Source organism: Ranitomeya variabilis, chromosome 2 (genome assembly GCF_051348905.1).
Source record: "Ranitomeya variabilis isolate aRanVar5 chromosome 2, aRanVar5.hap1, whole genome shotgun sequence".
Lineage (NCBI taxonomy): Eukaryota > Metazoa > Chordata > Amphibia > Anura > Dendrobatidae > Ranitomeya > Ranitomeya variabilis.
The window spans coordinates 844,416,922-844,436,630 of NC_135233.1; the positions used below are offsets into that span (position 1 = coordinate 844,416,922).

Here is a 19,709-nt window from a genome sequence, read left to right on the forward strand (position 1 = left end):
TTGTGCATTGATTTTTATCTTTTGGAAGACGATTCCTAATGGGAAGACGGTATAATGGATACATTCGTTTTCCAAATTCCCTACCAACTTCGCAAATTATTTGCTATAATTTGTGTATATGGGGAACCAGCTAAACCATTGGCATTATGGCAAAAATATAGAACCGAATTACACCAGGCGGTATACTCCAGAACTTGCTGAGCAACTGGCTCTTCGTGATATTAATGAAGTGCTCTTAAGCAATGAAAAGTCCTGTGCTGACTACGGATTGCCAACTCCCGTAAATGTTCGAGATGAAATACTGGACCAACTGAATTATGCTGTAATAAAGCAGGAGGCTGAGCAATTGAAAGCTATGCTTAATGAAGTTCAGAAATCAGCTTTCGATGCAATTATGCAAGCAGTCAATGCTGCTTCATAGTCAGATGACACTAGCTCACACTGGTTTTTTTCTGGACGGCCCTGGAGGCAGTGGGAAGACATTTTTGTATAACTGCTTGCACAAGACACTGCAAGCACAAAAGAAGTCTATTTGCTCAGTAGCCTCCACTGAATTGGCGGCTACATTACTCCAAAACGGTAGCACCTACCATTCCAAGTTTGGTCTTGGAATTACAACAAATGAGACCACAGTGTCAAAAATTAAGTCAACCTCACTTCAAGCAAAGGAGCTTAGGGAGTCATCTGTAGTTATTTGGGATGAAGTAACAATGACTCCCTGTTTTATTATGAACGCTGTGGATAATTTGTTCCAAGACATATGTGGAAAAAAAATAGATCTATTTAGTATAGCAAAAGGATGTCATAGATATAACATATGAATCCAAAGTACATCAAAATAAAAGGAAGATATGTAGTGAAAATATGTTCCATATTCATATGCACTTTAATCTCTATTTGATAGAACAGAGTTGTTCTGTCACTCAATAGAAGTTCGATCTCAGACAGTTCGGATGGTGCTACAGAGAAGCAAAAATGTCTAAAGCAATGAATAGAAAAAAAATAATGTGAATAAAAACAGACATGAGGAACACAAAATAGATAAAATTTGCCCTATTATTTTACAAAAAGAATTTGAAGCTAACTGACTTTTTTAATCCAAGAGGTGCTACAGTACCCAAGGTGATAATCCACTTGGCTTATTTTTGTAACAACATTCTTTATACATCACCACTCCTAATCTCTAGACTATATTTGCCCGGTACATTTTGGGCAACAACCATATTAGTCTTGGAAGTGTTTTGGGATAGATGTGAGTAGTTCCAAATCAATACATTTCTTAGCATTTTTGATGTCCCTAACATGTTCGAGTGTTCTTATTGTGAGCTGTCTATTGGTCATACCCACATAAATCAGGTCATATGGGCAGGTAGCATAATAAATAACAGTTTCTGTGCGACAGATATTGGGTATACGATTTTCACCTTTACAAATAAAGTAGGATGTACTGGTACTGGGTATTATTAAATTACAAAAGCTATAGTTCCTGCAGAAACCTTGATCCCCATTTGGCCCTTGCTTCAAATATATATCTCTGAGTCAGGAAGACAGTGACTTTTGACCAAGTGGTCTCTTAGGCATTTTGTTTTACACTGTGTTACGAGCTATTAAGGTGGAAGAACCTTCGCAAGATCTTTATCTATCAGGAGCAGCAGCCCATGTTTGCAAATGATCTTTTTGACAGGAGACTAATTACAATGAAAAACTGTAATAAATCTTGGAGAACCATAATCAGAATGATTTTTTGGTTTACTCACCATTAATGCTTTAACTTCTAAATGTGTACCAACTCAAGTTAAGCTAAATTTTTGTGTTTTTTTCTTTGTATTGTTGCATTCTGTGCAAGCCGGGGTGTTGCCTCCCTGTGTCTGAGCTAGAGATTGTATATTAGGCTTCCCCAGTCTGGTGGTCCCTGGTTGGGCCCAGTCCTTTTGTCTGCCCTTATTCACATTGAGGTCCACATTGACACATGGTAAGGTTTTAATATTAGACAGTGTAGGACTGTCCCTATCAGAGTTACCTTGACGCAGTGGGATGGCTTTTGTGCTATTTTTTGATCAAAAAACAGTATTACTAAAAACTCTGTGTTATTTAAATGCACTTTTGCTTTTTTACTTAGTTACATCAGGGTTTTTGCTTACTTTTTCTCTGGTAGATTTTAATACTTCCCGATTGGTTGTTTAGGCCCTCAGTTATCTCTTATGAATAGTTCCCTTGCTGTATCCTCTTTCCTGAAGTCTTCTGGACAGGTCACTCACCTGTATTTCAAATTTGGCATCACTAGAGCAGATCATGTGTAATCTCAAGAACTGTCCAACAGGTATTGCCATTTTGACCATGGGAAAATGAAAAGAGGAAGCATGTACTAGTGTGTTTGTCGCTGTTGATTTTCTAAACACTTCTATTGTAATTAAACACACGTCATCTTTGTCAATCAAAATGTAAAGAAATTCTGCCCGATTGTGGCTGTATAACCAAGTAAGTTTTATATTGAGGTCATTCTCATTAAGTCTAAGAATTGCGTCAGGTGTGACGTCAAGCCCTGCCATATAAATAGAATATCATCTATATATCTAGACAATATAAGGACAGAATCAAAACACTCTGTGTCAATTACCATGTAATATACCAATATTGCTTTTATAATACAGATTCTAAAAGTGTTATAGCTTGCCAAAAATACATCTAAAAAGAGCCTTGTGCTAGTACATCACACCTATGTAATAATATTAAGTCATGCCATAATTAATAGTGTTATGAATAGTTTTACCCATTATATGCCTTTTAATTTCACCTGCTACCAGTGTCAATAAACATGGCATATATGTTGATCTGAAAATAGCTAAGTGTATGGGCAACACACAGCTGCATTGATGAAAAAATAAGAAAGTTACGGGTCTCAGATAATACTGACACAAAAATTTAATTTTTTACAAATGTAAGATTTTATTTCACTTCTAAAATAATAAAAAAATCATGTTTGATGTCGCCACAAAGTTTAATAACACCATAATCGTACTGGCATGGAAAATCATGTTATCCGATCACTTTTACAGCAAAACGAAGGCTGTAAAAATAAAACCCAAAAACATGGGCAGAATTTTTTTGCATTTTTTTCTTGCAATTTCACCAAATTTGGATCTTTTTCCTGTTTTCCAGTATATTTTATTGTAAAACAATATGGCTATGCTGACTGATGAAAAAAAGTTATTGCTCTTGGAACAAGGGGAGAAACAAATTAAAAATTCCATGGTCATTAAGACTGTGTGCCTATGACGAGTTTTTGACACCGAATATTTTTGCTGCAGCACACTACAGTTCTGGCAAAGTGGATGGGATTCATAAAAATCACATGCCCACTGTGATTCTTTTTTACTTAGCGTAAACTGACCTATGGTGGGTATTTTAAATTCGCAACATGTCCATTTATCTTGCGAGTACGTTGAGTTTTATGTGTGAATTTTTCCCATACACTTGCATTAGATGCGGAAAATCCACAGGTAAAATACACATGCGGAATTTCCAAAGCAAAAATAAAAATAAAAATATTCAACCCATATGGTACATGCTGTAATGGCAAATAAAAACAAAAATGACACACTTGATGTTTTATGTCACTGCAATAACCTAAAAAAATACAGAAAGAAGCAATCTGTTGTTCTGTTGTATGTGCCCCAGAATGTTATCAATTAAAATGTAATGTCAATGTTCAAGAAACAAGCCCTCACACAGCTCCATTTACTGAAAATTTTAAAAAGTTACTGTCTTATAAAATGGTCATATAAATCAATTTATTTTTATACATTTCAGAATTTTTTTCACCACTTAAATAAACATGCATATTTGGTATTGCCATAGTCACGCTGACGTGGGAAAATCATGATAAAAGGTAATTTTTACTACAAATTGAATAAAATAAAAACAAAGCTAAAAAAAAATCAGATGCCGAATTACAATGTTTTAATCACTTTACAGCACTTGGATTTATTTTTCCTATTTTTTTAGTACTTATATGGTAAAATTAATAGTGTCATTCAAAAATGCAACTCGTTCCACAAAATAACAAGGCTATGTTAATGGAAAAAAAAAAAAAATGAATGGCTTTTGGAAAAAGGGGAGAAAAAATTAGGAAAGTGCAAAACTGAAAAATTGCTCATTCCTTAGGAGGTTAAACAAAAAAAAACAACTGTTTTATTGCATGCATCTTTTGATAAAACAGAAGGCAATTAATTTACTCAATGCAGCAATAATTTATATACATATTTTTTCCTGTATGTGTCTTTGTATAGTCATTTGCATGTTAGTAATTATTTTCTGTCTACTAATCCAGAAACTATTGGAAGTCCTCGTGCAAAAATGTCTCCAATGTCAGTGTTTTTTTATGTTTGTTTTGCTTTTTAGTTTGTTTGCTTTTTCTTTTAAATTGCTGCATGCAATGCACTCTAAGTTCAAGGTTTATAAACTAGTAAAGGTATTTTTTATTGCACTTTTTTTCTCATTCTTAGCAATTGGCTTTTTATTTCCAAATACAATTGTATATTATGTTCTAATTATGTAGGAGTGCCATATATTATGTAGGAGTGCCATATATATGGGTCTATTATTTGTCCATTGTACATAGATATTATATGTTCACACTGATCTGTCCCCTCCCCCACCCCATGAGGCATGGGACAGAAATGTAAGGTAAACAAGACATAAAGACAAACACACACACATACTACAGCAAACCACAGAGCACTACTACAACAACTCCACTCCACTTAGCTTTAGCACACAGCAAAGGAAGACGAATGTTTCACCCGGCAGGGACAAGAAGGTCTGGCCAGTTTTTATAGGAAGAGGTAATGACCAGATCAGCAGTTGAAATGGAGATGCATGTGTCTGACAAGCAAAGAAAGGGTCGTTAACCTCTTCAGCACCAGAAGAAACTACATCCATTTAATATGGGACACAAATCACACCATCTCTAAAGAAGATCTGTGATTCATTACCCAATGTGACCATCCAACTCCAGGTCTTCCAGGGGGACATGATACCCTCGCGACAATTACATAGACTTGGAAACTTTGCTTTTCTGTTTATATTAACAATCTTTATTTCTTATGGTGGAAACTAAAGGTCTTACACGTCAGGATTTAAGGACAACGTATTTTTTTCTTTCTACTTAACTATATGTAATTTTTTTGTTTTGCTACTTGTGGTATTATTATTTCACACACATCATGATTGGACATACAGTGGGGAAAAAAGTATTTTGCCAGCCACCAATTGTGCAAGTTCTCCCACTTAAAAAGATGAGAGAGGCCTGTAATTGACATCAAGTCAAATATACGGTTAAGTAGAGGAGAATATTCTCTGCCTAATGATCTAAATGGTATTCTCTTATTTCACATGCATATTTCCCAATATACCTGTATTTTAGGGGCAAAGTAAAAGTTAGAGATTTTTTTTCTTTGAAATTAATATAAAGAGTAAAAAGCAATCATGCCATTTTTAATTTACTTTTTAAAAACAAAATGTCACAAATCAGTCTATTATTTTGACAAATTTAACATCTCTGTAATCCAAAATACCCATGCAGTGCAGCAAACAAATTATTCATGGTGATCAGTAAATGGTGTATACAAATGGCAAGATTATTGCTTAAGTAACACTTGCCTACGCATATGGTAAAATGTAACTTAAAAAACCACAGCTCGGCTCATCAAAAACAAGGCATTTAGTGAGGCTTATGTAAAAAAAATGTTATAGATGTTAAAACTGTGAATGGGAGAAAAAAAAATTGTTTGTTCATCTAAACAAGTGCATCGCAAAAATGTCATTGTGTATATGCATTTTTTATGTGCTTATACAGTATGTATTTTATACAGGAAACAAGGAATAAAGAAACATGTGTGAAGCAAATGAGAATATTTGTTAATTAAATATTAGATTCTTCAAAGTACACACTATTTACTCTGATGACAGCTTTACACAACCTCGGTATTTTCTCAAGCAGTTTCATCTGGTATTCATGTAGAATGACTTCAAATGTACAGGTATACCTTGCAAGATTTCATTTGTGATATCACCCGCCTTCAGAAAGGATTTTTGACCATCAGGTTTAATTACAGAGGCAGTGTTGGTACACAGTTCTATAAAGTGCCTATTCCACAATTATTCTAAGCCAGAAAATGGTAATAACCACTCAACTCAGTAGGAGAAAGTCCATTATTACTTTAAGAAATGAAGGCCAATGAATCTACAACATTTCTAGAACCTTTAAGGTATCCTCAAGTGCAATAATAAAAACAATAAATAACTATAATGAAATTGGTTCTCATGAGTAGAGATGAGCGAATATGTTCGAGTCCCTCCTTATTCAGCAAGCTATAGCGCTTACCGCATAAGCTGCAGTGGGAACCCGGCTTCCTGGATCGGTTCTGCTGATCAGCTGTTGCGAGCCGCAGCTGCATGTGTCGCAGCTGTGTGACAGTCACAACACTTGCATGGAGAGCCCAACAAACAAGGCTATCCATGCATGTGTTGTGACTGTCACACAGCCGTGACACATGCAGCTGCGGCTCGGAACAGCTGATCAGCCAGAGCGATCTGTTATGATCTGGTGGCCTAAGAGCAGCATGAGACGTACTCTGGAGAAGGTGGTACCTGTACTGACCGCAGACCCTGAACTTAACACCGCAACTAGAAGTAGCCGTGAAATGTACCTAGCACTCCCTGGACATCTCGACACAGCCGGAGGACTAATTACCCCTAAAGATAGAAAAGGGAAAACTATCTTGCCTCAGAGAAAATTCCCAAAGAATAGGCAGCCCCCCACAAATATTGACTGTGAGAGGAGAGGGAAAAAACATACACAGACTGAAATCAGAATTTAGCAAAGGAGGCCACTACTAGCTAAATAGAAAGGATAGGACAGAGTACTATGCGGTCAGTATTAAAACACTAGAAAATATCCACCACAGAAAATACAAAAACTCCACAGCTAACTAAAGATATGGAGGGTATATCTGCATCTCCAGAGATACCAGCTTGGCTAAACAAATCCTTATACAGACCAAGCTGGACAAGACAAAAACATGGAAAAGAACTGAACAATAAGGCCACAGCATGTGGACAGCAAAAATCAAGGCCAGAACTTATCTTTGTTGAAATGAACAGCAAAGCAGGAGAGACCAGGCAGGGATGTGAATCCTCCAGGAACAATGGACAACTGGCACTGACTAAAGGGTGAAGCAAGACTAAATAGCCCAGTCAGATTTGCAGAAAGTGAACACACCTGATAAATGCTGTGATTCAGAGACAGCAGCGCTACCACTTACAACCACCGGAGGGAGCCCAAGAGCAGAATTCACAACAGTACCCCCCCCTTGAGGAGGGGTCACCGAACCCTCACCAGAGCCCCCAGGCCGATCCGGATGAGCCAAATGAAAGGCACGAACCAAATCATCAGCATGAACATCGGAGGCAACAACCCAAGAATTATCCTCCTGGCCATTACCCTTCCATTTGACAAGATACTGAAGCTTCCGCCTCGAAAAGCAAGAATCCAAAATCTTCTCAACCACATACTCCAACTCCCCATCAATCAACACCGGGGCAGGAGGATCAACAGAAGGAACAACGGGCACCACATATTTCCGCAACAAAGATCTATGAAAAACATTATGGATGGAAAAAGAGGCTGGAAGGGCCAAACGAAAAGACACTGGATTGATAATCTCAGAAATCCTATAAGGGCCAATAAACCGAGGCTTAAACTTAGTGGAAGAAACCTTCATAGGGACATGACGGGAAGACAACCAGACCAAATTCCCAACCCGAAGCCGGGAACCAACACACCGACGTCGGTTAGCAAAACGCTGAGCCCCCTCCTGAGACAACACCAAATTGTCAACAACATGAGCCCAAATTTGCTGCAACCTGTCAACCACAGAGTCCACCCCAGGACAATCAGAAGGCTCAACCTGCCCCAAAGAAAAATGAGGATGAAAACCAGAGTTACAAAAGCAGGGTGAAACCAAGGTAGCAGAACTAGCCCGATTATCAAGGGCAAACTCGGCCAATGGCAAGAAAGCCACCCAATCATCCTGATCAGCAGACACAAAGCATCTCAAATAAGTTTCCAAAGTCTGATTAGTTTGCTCGGTTTGGCCATTTGTCTGAGGATGAAACGCGGAAGAAAAAGACAAATCAATGCCCAGCCTAGCACAAAAGGCCCGCCAAAACCTAGAAACAAACTGGGAACCTCTATCAGACACAATATTCTCCGGAATGCCATGCAAACGAACCACATGCTGAAAAAACAACGGAACCAAATCAGAAGAGGAAGGCAACTTAGGTAAAGGTACCAAATGAACCATCTTAGAAAACCGGTCACAAACCACCCAGATAACTGACATCCTCTGGGAAACCGGAAGATCCAAAATAAAATCCATAGAAATATGCGTCCAAGGCCTCTCAGGGACCGGCAAAGGCAAAAGCAACCCACTAGCGCGGGAACAGCAAGGCTTGGCCCGCGCACAAGTCCCACAGGACTGCACAAAAGAACGCACATCCCGTGACAAAGAAGGCCACCAAAAGGACCTACCAACCAAATCTCTGGTACCAAAAATCCCCGGATGACCAGCTAACACAGAACAATGAACCTCCGAAATTACTTTACTAGTCCATCTGTCAGGAACAATCAATTTCCCCACTGGACAGCGGTCAGGTTTATCAGCCTGAAATTCCTGAAGAACCCGTCGTAAATCAGGGGAGATGGCAGAAAGAATCACCCCTTCCTTAAGAATACCGACCGGCTCAAGGACCCCAGGAGAATCAGGCAAAAAGCTCCTAGAGAGGGCATCAGCCTTAACATTCTTAGAACCCGGAAGATACGAGACCACAAAATCAAAACGGGAGAAAAACAGGGACCATCGGGCCTGTCTAGGATTCAGCCGTTTGGCAGACTCGAGATAAATCAGATTCTTATGATCGGTCAAGACCACAATACGGTGCTTGGCCCCCTCAAGCCAATGTCGCCACTCCTCAAATGCCCACTTCATAGCCAACAACTCACGATTGCCGACATCATAATTGCGTTCCGCAGGCGAAAACTTTCGAGAAAAGAAGGCACACGGTTTCATCAAGGAACCATCAGAATTCCTCTGAGACAAAACGGCCCCTGTCCCAATCTCAGAAGCGTCAACCTCAACCTGAAAAGGAAGAGAAACATTCGGCTGACGCAACACAGGGGCAGAAGTAAATCGGCGTTTAAGCTCCTGAAAGGCAGAAACAGCCGCAGAGGACCAATTCGTCACATCAGCGCCTTTCTTCGTCAAATCGGTCAGGGGTTTAACCACACTGGAGAAGTTGGCAATGAAACTGCAATAAAAATTAGCAAAGCCCAAAAATTTCTGAAGGCTCTTCACGGATGTGGGCTGGATCCAATCATGAATGGCCTGAACCTTAACCGGATCCATTTCTATAGATGAGGGAGAAAAAATGAAGCCCAAAAAAGAAATCTTCTGTACTCCAAAGAGGCACTTAGACCCCTTCACAAACAAGGCATTATCATGAAGGATCTGAAATACCATCCTGACTTGTTTCACATGAGACTCCCAATCATCTGAAAAAATCAAAATATCATCCAAATATACAATCATGAATTTATCAAGATAATTCCGAAATATATCATGCATGAAGGACTGAAACACAGATGGAGCATTAGAGAGTCCGAATGGCATCACAAGGTATTCAAAATGGCCTTCAGGCGTATTAAACGCAGTTTTCCATTCGTCATCCTGCTTAATACGAACAAGATTATATGCCCCTCGAAGGTCAATCTTGGTAAACCAACTAGCCCCCTTAATCCTAGCAAACAGATCAGAAAGCAAAGGCAAAGGGTATTGGAATTTGACCGTGATCTTATTCAAGAGGCAATAATCAATACAGGGTCTCAAGGAGCCATCTTTTTTGGCAACAAAAAAAAAACCTGCTCCCAATGGTGAAGAAGATGGCCGAATATGCCCCTTCTCCAAGGACTCCTTAACATAGCTCTGCATGGCGGTATGTTCTGGCACAGACAGGTTGAAAAGTCAGCCCATAGGGAACTTACAGCCTGGAATCAAGTCAATAGCACAATCACAGTCCCTATGCGGTGGAAGGGAACTGGACTTGGGCTCATTGAATACATCCTGGAAATCTGACAAAAACTCAGGAATTTCAGAAGAGGGGGGAGGAGACAATTGACATCAAAGGAACGTCACCATGAACCCCCTGACAACCCCAACTAGTCACAGACATAGATTTCCAATCTAATACCGGATTATGCACCTGTAACCATGGGAAACCCAGCACAATAGCATCATGCAAATTATGCAACACCAGAAAACGACAATCTTCCTGATGGGCTGGCGCCATGCACATGGTCAGCTGTGTCCAAAACTGAGGTTTATTTTTAGCCAACGGTGTAGCATCAATGCCCTTCAAAGAAATAGGACTCTGCAAAGGCTGCAAGGGGAAACCACAACGTCTGGCAAATTCTAAGTCCATTAAGTTTAGAGCGGCGCCTGAATCCACAAATGCCATGACAGAAAATGACGATAATGAGCAGATCAGGGTCACAGATAACAGAAATTTAGGTTGTACAGTACTGATGGTAACAGAACTAGCGATTCTCTTGGTACGCTTAGGGCAATCAGAAATAACATGAGCAGAATCGCCGCAGTAAAAACACAACCTATTCTGACGTCTGAATCCTTGTCGTTCAGCTCTAGACACAATCCTATCACACTGCATAGGCTCAGGACTTCGCTCGGAAGACAATGCCATAGTGTGCACAACTCTGCGCTCGCGCAAGCGCCGATCGATCTGAATGGCCAGAGACGTAGAATCACTCAGACCAGCAGGCGTGGGGAACCCCACCATAACATCTTTAACGGATTCAGAAAGACCCTTTCTGAAGATTGCCGCCAAGGCATCCTCATTCCATTTAGTCAGTACAGACCATTTTCTAAACTTCTGGCAATATGATTCTGCCACTTCTTGACCCTGAGACAGGGCCAACAAGGTCTTCTCAGCATGATCCACTGAATTAGGTTCATCATACAATAACCCAAGCGCCTGAAAAAAGGTGTCTACATTAAGCAACGCCGGATTCCCAGGTTCCAGGGCAAATGCCCAATCCTGGGGGTCACCACGCAGCAGAGATATAACAATTTTAACCTGCTGGATGGGATCACCAGAGGAATGGGGTTTCAGAGCAAAAAACAGTTTACAGTTATTTTTAAAGCTCAGAAATTTGGACCTATCCCCAAAAAACAAATCAGGAGTTGGAATTCTAGGCTCTAAAACCAGAGTCTGAATGATATAATTGGAAATACCCTGTACTCTAGCAGCAAGTTGATCCACACGAGAAGCCAATCCCTGAACATCCATACCAGCGCCAAACTCCTGAGCCACCCAGAGGTAAAGAGGGAAGAAAAAAAAAACACAACAGACTACAGAAAAAAAATGGCTCAGCACTTTCCTTCCCTTCTTCTGAGATGCGGTTAACTCATTGTTGGCCAGTTGTACTGTTATGATCTGGTGGCCTAAGAGCAGCATGAGACGTACTCTGGAGAAGGTGGTACCTGTACTGACCGCAGACCCTGAACTTAACACCGCAACTAGAAGTAGCCGTGGAATGTATCTAGCACTCCCTGGACATCTCGACACAGCCGGAGGACTAATTACCCCTAAAGATAGAAAAGGGAAAACTATCTTGCCTCAGAGAAAATTCCCAAAGGATAGGCAGCCCCCCACAAATATTGACTGTGAGAGGAGAGGGAAAAAACATACACAGACTGGAATCAGAATTTATTAAAGGAGGCCACTACTAGCTAAATAGAAAGGATAGGACAGAGTACTATGCGGTCAGTATTAAAGCACTAGAAAATATCCACCACAGAAAAAACAAAAACTCCACAGCTAACTAAAGATATGGAGGGTATATCTGCATCTCCAGAGATACCAGCTTGGCTAAACAAATCCTTATACAGACCAAGCTGGACAAGACAAAAACATGGAAAAGAACTGAGCAATAAGGCCACAGAATGTGGACAGCAAAAAATCAAGGCCAGAACTTATCTTTGTTGAAAAGAACTGCAAAGCAGGAGAGACCAGGCAGAGATGTGAATCCTCCAGGAACAATGGACAACTGGCACTGACTAAAGGGTGAAGCAAGACTAAATAGCCCAGTCAGATTTGCAGAAAGTGAACACACCTGATACATGCTGTGATTCAGAGACAGCAGCGCTACCACTTACAACCACCGGAGGGAGCCCAAGAGCAGAATTCACAACAGCGATCCAGGTAGCCGGTTCCCACTGCAGCTTATTAAGTGAGCGCTATAGCTTGCCAAATAAAGAGGGACCCAAGCATATTCGCTCATCTTTACTCATGAGGGCCACCACAGAAGAGGAAGACCAAGAATCACCTCTGCTGCAGAAGATAAGTTCATGAGAGTTACCAGACTCAGAAAACACAAAATTACAGCACATCAAATAATAGACCTCATAAATAGTGATGAGCAAATATATTCCTTACTCAAGATTTCTCCGAGCACTAAAAAATACTCAGAGGACACCCGAGCGTGCTCGGGAAATCTCACGTAACGAGTATATTCGCTCATCACTACTCATAAATAATGCGCAGACATCACCTAGCGGACTCAGCTCACCATCAACTGTCCAGATGAGATGGCGAGAATCAGGCCTTTATGGTAAAACTACGCACAGAAGCAACAACTCAGAACCACAAACAAGAGGAGACTTCTTTGGGCCAAGCAACACAATGAATGGATAAATAGATATGTGGAAATCTGTAATGTGGATTCATGAGTAGTGTTGAGCATTCCGATGCTGCAAGTATCGGGTATCGGCCGATACTTGCTGTATCGGAATTCCGATACCGGGATTCCGATACTCTTGTGGTATCGGATATCGGGTATCGCAACAACATTAATGTTAAAATGTGTAAAAGAGAAAATTAAAATAAAAAATATCGCTATCCTCACCTCTCCGACGCAGCCGGGACTTCAGCGAGGGAACCGGCAGCGTTGTTTGTTTAAAATTCGCGCTATTACTTGGTTACGTGAATTCCCGGCTTGTGATTGGTCAGGTCGGCCATGTTGCCGGGACGCGGACCAATCACAGCAAGCCGTGACGAAATTACGTCACGGCTTGCTGTGATTGGTCCGCGTCCCGGCAATATGGCCGCCCTGACCAATCACAAGCCGTGACGTCACGGGAGGCTGGACACGCGCCCATTTTAAAATGAGCGCGTCCAGCCTCCCGGCTTGTGATTGGTTGACCGCGGCGCAACCAATCACAAGCCGTGACGTCACGGGAGGCTGGACACGCGCCCATTTTAAAATGAGCGCGTCCAGCCTCCCGGCTTGTGATTGGTTGACCGCGGCGCAACCAATCACAAGCCGTGACGTCACGGGAGGCTGGACACGCGCCCATTTTAAAATGAGCGCGTGTCCAGCCTCCCGTGACGTCACGGCTTGTGATTGGTCAGGGCGGCCATATTGCCGGGACGCGGACCAATCACAGCAAGCCGTGACGTAATTTCGTCACGGCTTGCTGTGATTGGTCCGCGTCCCGGCAACATGGCCGACCTGACCAATCACAAGCCGGGAATTCACGTAACCAAGTAATAGCGCGAATTTTAAACAAACAACGCTGCCGGTTCCCTCGCTGAAGTCCCGGCTGCGTCGGACAGGTGAGTATAGCGATATTTTTTATTTTAATTCTTTCTTTTACACATTTATATGGTTCCCAGGGCCTGAAGGAGAGTTTCCTCTCCTTCAGACCCTGGGAACCATCAGGAATACCGTCCGATACATGAGTCCCATTGACTTGCATTGGGATCGGGTATCGGTATCGGATTGGATTCCGATACTGTGACGGTATCGGCCGATACTTTCCGATACCGATACTTTCCGATATCGGAAAGTATCGCTCAACACTATTCATGAGTGAAACTCTAACATTTTTGGTACTAACCACCATGTCTTTGTGAGATGTAGAAAAGGTGAATGATGGTTTCTACATGTGTAATGCCCACCATGAAGCATGGAGGAGGGCGTGTGATGTTTGGGGTGCTTTGCTTGTGACACTGTTGGTGATTTATTCCAAATTCAAGACATAGTTACCCAGCAGGGCTACCACAGCATTCTGCAACAACATGCCATTCCATCTGGTTTTCACTTACAGGGACCATCATTTGTGTTGCAACAAGACAAGGACCCAAAATATACCTACAGGCTATATAAAGGTTATGTGAAAAAGAAAGAGAGTAAGGAGTGCTGGATCAGATGATATGGTCCTTATAATCTTCTGATCTCAACCCAAATTTAATGGCTTTGGATGAGATGGATAGCAGTGCTCAGCACCTCTGGAAACTCCTTCCTGGACAGCCATTCCAGGTGACTACTTGACAAATCTGCAAAAGGGGGTGTAGATCTGCCATAAGAGTAAAAGGGGGAACTTTGAGGAATCTAATGTCACGTAGTGTCAAGGATCTGTGGGCACCTACCCAATCCCTCAAACTAGGGGCGCCCTAGTCTATCCTTGTCCACCAGATTACCTCAGATGGTGAAGACACTGGGGTCTCATACCTGGCTATGCTCCTAACTTAACTCTTATCTGATCCCTCCCCTACCCAGGGAGGTGAGGGGCCGAATTGTGTAGGAAAACATTTTCCAGACAGACAAGGGTAAAGAAACAGGGATAAAAGAAAACATCATGCAAAAACACTCACAAACCAACAAAGTGGGAAACAGGGGAGATATATAAAGAAGAAACCAAATATGAGAGGATAAGGATAAACACGCAAACCAACTCCACGCAGCAATCTCCACAAAAGCTCTCTAACCACTAACTTCAAACACTGAACTTTCTCCTTCACCACCAAACCAGGAAGTTGAAACTATCACTGGCAAATCCCAAGTGCCAATGGAGAGCATATATACCAGAGTGAAGTGGCCAACACAGAACCGTTGACACAACTCAGGATGGAGAGCTCCAGGAGTACAACTAAACTGATTAACCTTTGCCATGGCAGAGCAAGGAAAACCTGCACTGTTTAATAGGATTATGAAGCAGTTCTAATAAGTGCAGGAGTTTGTGTGACCAGATGCCACAATCTTCTGGCCCCTGTCCCGGTATCCCGTGACATCTAAGATATAGTACATATTCACATATTTGATTCACACTTTTTTTTACTTGTTTCCTTATGGGTTACAGTGTGGTGTGCTACCTTCTGTTTATATCTACATTATGCACATTCCAATTAGAACAAGGAAAACCGTTTCATGAACAGGTGTATCCAAACTTTTGACTAGTTCTGTACATACATATACTATATATTCCCTTCCAGGTTTGGGACGATAAACCACATTCTATACATCATCATGTGTATAACCTATACCCCTCTATAGAAAGGACTGCACAGTACAAGAATAGTTGGAACTGAAGATTGTTTTTCTTGTTAAATCATTACTGTTATGGGTGTGTGCAGATCAGCTCTCTGATTTTCCTCCTCACATTCCTCTTATCTTTGACAGGCAACCAAATTAAATTTAAAGAGCCGGTCCCAAATACGTTTTTCTCACGCATTTATGAAATGAATATACAAGTGCTTCTCACAAAATTAGAATATGATCAAAAAGTTAATTGATTTCAGTTCTTCAATGCAAAAAGTGAAACTCATATATTATATGGCGTAATTGCAAAGAGTGATCTATTTCAAGTGTTTATTTATGTTTATGTTGATGATTATGGCTTACAGCCAATGAAAACCCAAAAGTCATTATCTCAGTAAATTAGAATAATTAACAAAAACACCTGCAAAGGCTTCCTAAGCATTTAAAATGGTCCCTTAGTCTGTTTCAGTAGGCTCCACAATCATGGGGAAGACTGCTGACTTGACAGATGTCCAGAAGGCAGTCATTGGCACACTCCACAAGGAAGGTAAGCCACAAAAGGTCATGGCTTAAAGAAGCTGGTTGTTCACAGAGCGCTGTATCCAAGCATATTAATGGAAAGTTGAGTGTTAGGAAAAAGTGTGGTAGAAAAGGTTCACAAGCAACCGGGATAACCAAAGCCTTGAAAGGATTATTATGAAGAGGCCATTCAAAAATTTGGGTGAGATTCAAAAGGAGTGGACTGTTGCTGGAGTCATTGTTTCAAGAGCCACCACCCACAGAGGTATCCAGGACATGGGCTACAAGTGTCGCATTCCTTGTGTCAAGCCGCTCATGACCAATAGAGAAAGCCAGAAGTGTCTTACCTGGTCCAGGGAGAAAAAGATCTGGACTGTTGCTTAGTGGTCCAAGGCGTTGTTTTCTGATGAAAGTAAATTTTGCATTTCATTTGGAAATCAAGGTCCCAGAGTCTGGAGGAAGAGCGGAGAGGCACACAATCCAAGCTGCTTGAGGTCTAGTGTGAAGTTTCTACAATCAGTGATGGTTTGGGAGCCATGTCATCTGCTGGTATAGGTCCACTGTGTTTTATCAAGACCAAAGTCAGTGCAGCTGTCTACCAGGAAATTATAGAGCACTTCATGCTTCCCTCTGCTGACAAGCTTTTTGGAGATGGAAATTTCATTCTCCAGCAGGACTTGGCACCTGTCCACACTGACAAAAGTACCAATACCTCATTTAAAAATAAAAGTATCACTATGCTTGATTGGCCAGCAAACTCGCCTGACATTAACCCCATAGAGTATCTATGGGTTATTGACAAGAGGAAGATGAGAGACACCAGACCCAACAATGCAGACAAGCTGAAGGCACTATCAAAGCAACCTGGGCTTCCATAACACCTCAGCAGTGCCACAGGCTGATCGCCTCCATGCTATGCCACATTGATACAGTAATTGATGCAAAAGGAGCCCCGACCAAGTATTGAGTGAGTGTTATAAAGTATTCTAACTTACTGATATAATGACTTTTGGATTTTTATTGGCTGTAAGCAATAATCATCAACATTAACAGAAATAAACACATGAAATAGATCGCTCTGTTTGTAATGACACTATATAAGATGAGTTTCACTTTTTCTATTGAAGAACTGAACTAAATTAACTTTTTGATGATATTCTAATTTTGTGAGAAGCACTTGTACTTCTAGGTAATTATATATTGAGCTGCAACTTGTCTCTTTATATTTAGTGATGAGCGAGTATACTCGTTACTCGGGTGGTCTCCAAGCATTTGTTAGTGCTCAGATATTTAGTTTTCGTCACCACAGCTGCATGATTTGCGACTGCTAGACAGCCTGAATACATGTGGAGTTGCCTGTTTGTTAGGGAATTCCCACATGTATTCAGCCTGTTTAGCAGCCGCAAATCATGCAGCTGCCGTGACAAATACTAAATCTATGAGCACGCCAAAATAATCGGTGACCATCCAAGTAATGAGTATACTCGCTCATCGCTATTTATATTGTACAAATATTTACCACATTGCACTACTTGTTGTACTATGTTTTGTATCCTTTATTATTTTTGGTTGTTTGCTTGTAATGATGGTCTTTACTAGCTATTTTTTTGTCAGACAACATTGAATATTCATGTATCTATCTTTTGTTATTATTTCAGTGTATATCTGAGGAAGGTCTACCGGACTGAAAAGTCAATTTATTTGATTGAATATACACCTATCTCAGAACTCAATAAATATTCCATTCATAGAGTGCTGGATTCCATATAATTTCTGCTATTTAAGGGTTGGAATCCTATCCGTGCACCTTCACTATCTCAGGAGTGCTGTTCTTCCCATCGGCTATATTTATACCTTAATACTGTATTTGCGTTTGTTATGTGTGTGTGCCTGTAATGTGTTAACATACACATGTTTTCTATAGGTGTGCCTAATGTCTTTATGTATTTAAATGTCAATGTGTATATGTAGGTTAGTCAGTATCAGTAGTGCTAGACTAGTGATGGATGAGATATTATGGCCTAAATGACTGGATGGTATATGTGCTGTCCAGCCAGGGATACAAGTGTAGCCGAGACTTGTGGTGCCTCCCATCCAAACAGAATGGATAAGTTCTGTATAGCAGTTTCGCAGGTGTAAAGAGTCTCCTACTATGGCTAAGAATTAGTTTATTAGATTTGACAAAATAATGTACATGACTGACCGCACTTTTTCTTTGTATTTTATTTTCTCTTCTCTCTTCTACCAATATACATGTTTGTATGAATAAGATGTATGGCATTTTTTTGTCAAACTCTGAATGAATCATAAATGCTTATAAATGCTTATTTTATTATTGTATAAATCACTTACCTTATGAGCTATGTTTCTATAAATTTGTTTGAAACTAAACTATTGACTATTGCATAGAGGGAAGGATTGGAATGGTGCTGGCCTCCATGGTGGCTAATGTCAGATTGGTGTTTCCATTGTAAACAGTGGAGTCCTATGATTTCTCTATGATGTTGGGATTGCAATATCCTTTAGCAATCACTCATTAATTAATTCTGAATGTGCTGATCCTACCATATTTGGAGAGGATAATATCGCTCTCAATAGAGTAACCTGTAGGAGCCCCAACAGTAAATGACAGCTGCTTTTATCTGAAACCTGCTAGGACACTCTTTGCATTAACTGCCTACTTCCAGAAAATCATACGTATGTGGGAATCTCTTATACTGTACAATGCAATATTCTTTTAATGAATCCAGGTAGTGTCAATGCTACAGAGAAATAACTGCAGTTCCAAGTTTGTTTGCTTTTTTAAAAAAACCTTACATGAGGCAGACCCCCACAAATCACTGACCAAATGAAGCCAATGCAGCCATCTAGGGTGAAGAAAGAATAGGTAATAACTACTGTGTAAGATAATGACATCTGTCAATCACTGCATTTAACCCTTCTGTATTTATGGCACTGTGTTCACTGCATGACTGTAGTCTACAGAGTGCTGCCATAGTATTGGTATCAGCCCACTATATAGCCACTGTATGGTGATATTATTGGTTACATTGGTATTTTGCACCGAGGCTATATGCACACACTGCGGATTTGACTGCGGATCTGCAGCGGATTTGACTCTGTGGATCTGCAGCAGTTTTCCATGAGTTTAAAGTACCATGTATACCTGTGGAAAACAAAATCCGCAGAGTACATGCTGCGGAAAAAAACAAGCGGAAGCGCAGCGGATTATTTTCTGCAGCATGTCAATTCTTTGTGCGGATTCCATAGCGGTTTACACCTGCTCCTCAATAGAAATCCGCAGGTGTAAAACCGCAGGTGGAATCCGCACAAAAACTGTGGAAAAACTGTGGTAAATCTGTGGTAATTCCGCGGTAAATCCGCAGTGCAGTTTACCTGCGGATTTACCAAAAACAGTGCAGAAAAATCCATGACGCATGCGGATCTGTGCGGATGATGTGCTGCCCACAGAGACACAAATGTGAAACCACCCTATGTCTTTAGGTTTGTTAATATGAAGGCCATCATTGTCTATTCTGAGACTTCCTCTTTTAGGTATTTGTCACAATGCAACTCTTAATTAATGTATTACCTATTAAATAGTTAGTTACCATTGGAGATATCCCTTTTAAATCCACTTTATATGGACCAAGTGACAGGATCATCCTCAGAAAATGTAGTGCCCTGAGTCCCCATTTCATTCTTAGATAATATGATCTTGCGACCTTTAGGA

General features: G+C 40.8%; 1 long non-coding RNA gene across 1 annotated transcript in view; it reads right to left on the reverse strand.

Annotated features, from left to right (window-relative positions):
• LOC143807996 (uncharacterized) overlaps window positions 1–19,709 on the reverse strand; it is a 177,916-nt gene that overhangs the window by 158,036 nt on the left and 171 nt on the right. The window lies entirely within an intron of this gene.